Here is a 2,045-nt window from a genome sequence, read left to right as displayed (position 1 = left end):
AATGTGGGTTGAGAGGCTGATCTTCTTTCGAAGAAGATCAATCACGTTAGGAACTAATTTGGGTTCATAAAAATCATCGAATATATATATATATATATATATATATATATATATATATATATATATATATATATATGCGATGATATTTTCACCCCCTGCATTACACATGCGCTCCCTTATAAGGTGATTTGACGTCGTTAAAGTATATATATATATATATATATATATATATATATATATATATATATATATATGCGATGATATTTTCACCCCCTGCATTACACATGCGCTCCCTTATAAGGTGATTTGACGTCGTTAAAGTTGTACACTGTTCACGTCAAATCACCTTATAAGGGGTGCTCGCATGCGTAATGCAGGGGGTGAAAATATCATCGCATATATATATATATATATATATGAGAAAGGGAGCTCTCTGTGCACAAGTGGCTTAAAAAGCCACCGATTGGTTGCTTTTTGTGCACCCCGCAGAGGTGGACCCGCCATACGAACCAATAGGTGGCTTTTTAAGCCACTTGTGCGCAGGGAGTTCCCGGCCGCAGAAAATATATATATATATATATATATATATATATATAGAGAGAGAGAGAGAGAGAGAGAGAGAGAGAGAGAGAGAATGCATGCTTTGTGTGCAGCTGCACAGATAAGCTATCTGTGCATGGCTGCGCAAACCATGGTGGGGGCCCTATTTTTGGGGGGATCCAAAGCATTCATTTGGAAGGCCCTTCCATGGATAGGGTGTGTACCAAAAATCAGCCCTATAGGATCATCCTAACCCAATCAGAGTTGGAGCGGAAAATGGACAGACACTGTTTCTGCCCATTTTTTCCCTCCACAAATGGCAGGGTTAGGATGATCCTATAGGGCTGATTTTTGGTACACACCCTATCCATGGAAGGGCCTTCCAAATGAATGCTTTAGATCCCCCAAAAAATGTGGCCTCCCCATGGTTTGTGCAGCCATGCACACAGATAAAATTATCTGTGCAGCTGCACACAAACCATTTCCTTATACACACACAGATATATATATATATATATATATATATATATATATATATATATATATATATATATATATATATATATATGAGGAAAAGGATTGTGCGCTTGAGCGCACCAAGCTTAGGTGCGCTCGAGTGCCCCAAACTCATGTGGACCCACTTTATTAGGATGATCCAAAGCATTCATTTGAAGGGCCCTTACATAGATGGGGTATGTACCAAAAATTAGCTCCATAGGATCATCCTAACCCATCCATTGTGGAGGCCAAAATGGACAAATTCTATTTGTCCACAAATCTGCCCATTTTTGCCCTCAACTTTTGAAGGGGATAGGATGATTCAATGGACCTGATTTTTGGTACACACCCTATCTATGATGGGGCCTTGCAAATGAATGGTTTGGATCAGCACAAAAAATGTGGGACTCATGTGATTTGGCACTCGAGCGCACCTAAGCTTAGGTACGATCGAGCGCACAATCCTTTTCTTATATATTTATATATAGTTTTTATATGGTGGCCGACCATCAAACAAGAAGGGCAGAGAGAGAAAAAATCAACCACGTTGATTTTTGATCCAGGTCAAACTCCCCTTTTTTACTTCTAACTTGATTAAAAATCAAAGTGGTTGGTTTTCTCTCTTTACGCCCTTTATATGTAAAGGGCGGCCACCATATAATTTCTCTCTCTCTCTCTCTCTCTCTATATATATATATATATATATATATAGACACACACACACACAATATAGTAGAAGAGAAAATGAGACAATTATTTGAATTTCTCCCAAAATTCTAATAGACTTACATGTCTGGACCCCAATCCGAGGACGGTGCCGAGGGACGCGAGATCCCTCCTGCGATCCTCTAAGATCTCCACAATGTGAAGGAGAGCTCTACCAGGGAACTCTCGAAAGTGGTGCCACCCTCACAGCATAGCATGAGTGGCGATATAAAAAGAAAGAGATACATCCTGATCCGGAGCCAGAGCTCGAAACCAAGATATATCTGAAAATAACTCAGAGT

This window comes from Tasmannia lanceolata, unplaced genomic scaffold, assembly GCF_043159265.1.
Source record: "Tasmannia lanceolata isolate RefF3 unplaced genomic scaffold, GAP_Taslan_0.1 ptg000019l, whole genome shotgun sequence".
In the NCBI taxonomy this organism is placed as follows: Eukaryota; Viridiplantae; Streptophyta; class Magnoliopsida; order Canellales; family Winteraceae; genus Tasmannia; species Tasmannia lanceolata.
The sequence above is the reverse complement of the archived record's forward strand: the minus strand, read 5'-3'. Positions refer to the sequence as shown.